General features: G+C 50.7%; 1 pseudogene across 1 annotated transcript; it reads right to left on the reverse strand.

Moving 5' to 3' along the window:
- Positions 1 to 4: 4 nt before the first annotated feature.
- LOC116104556 lies at positions 5 to 982 on the reverse strand (annotated as a pseudogene). The gene has a single exon (XR_004123943.1). The product of XR_004123943.1 is annotated as an FYVE, RhoGEF and PH domain-containing protein 1 pseudogene (transcript).
- Between the last annotated feature and the right edge of the window lie 3 nt (positions 983 to 985).

Raw genomic sequence — 985 nt, forward strand, 5'->3', positions numbered from 1 at the left:
TTGAGTTCAACAGTTTGAAAGTCTCCAGGGTCTGTTCATGCTTCAGGAGGGTGGAATTGATGGCCTGGACCCAGTCTTTCTTCTCTTCCTCAGTCCTGGCCTGGAGTTCGAGAGAGCGCTGCTTTCCTGACACCAGGAAGGTCCGAGGCATGTTGAGGTTGGAGCTCTCCTTTAGCTCCATGCCATCTACATCAATACGTGCCCACACGCTAAACTTCTGGCCAAGGAGCCGCAGCCTGGGCACGCAGTAAAGGAGGCGGTCGTTGAATAATATGAGGTATCGATCTTGTGTGGTCCCATTCTTTGCTGACAGTTTAAGGATATGACCTTCTTTTATGAGCTCTTTGGTGGGACTGACAATGTCCTCCTCACCCCCTAGCAGCTCATAGACCTTCAGCAGCTTGTGAATTCGTTCCATTTTACAGATGGCAGCATTAGAGTGTTCTGCTGCTGTGGCTATCAGCTCCAAAGACTTCTGGGCATCCTTGCTGTCCGGGGAGCCATGAGGCAGCTTTAAAAGATAGTCCTTGAGAAGAAGCTCATAGCGGGGGATACACTGCACGGGCTCCAACATGTGGTGCTGCAAGGTCAGGTTTCCACAGGCTTCCTCTTTCTGTACTTCATGGATGATGACTTTAAACTGAGTAGAGCGCTCTGTTCATGTATTGACCAGCTCTACAGCCCTGTCGAAGTTTTTCACATACTCGCCATACATCTTGAGGAAGGGTGCCAATTTCTGAAGGATGTCACCAATGCGTGGGTAGCGGTACCATTCCTCCATGCGCTTCTCTAGCTCAGGCAGCAGGAACTGCTGGTGGAAGCAATAGATCGAGCAGATGTTAGAGAAGATGCCTTGGACAACATCTGCGGGGAAGGAACTGCGATTCCGAGCTTCTTCCAGCAGCCGGGCACAGAATACCTGATCCAGGAGATGAAGCCTGGAAACATAGGCCTTCTCGGTTTGCAGGAGCTCATTGGCAATATG

The sequence above is a fragment of the Mastomys coucha genome, unplaced genomic scaffold (assembly GCF_008632895.1).
Source record: "Mastomys coucha isolate ucsf_1 unplaced genomic scaffold, UCSF_Mcou_1 pScaffold22, whole genome shotgun sequence".
NCBI classification, from domain to species: domain Eukaryota; kingdom Metazoa; phylum Chordata; class Mammalia; order Rodentia; family Muridae; genus Mastomys; species Mastomys coucha.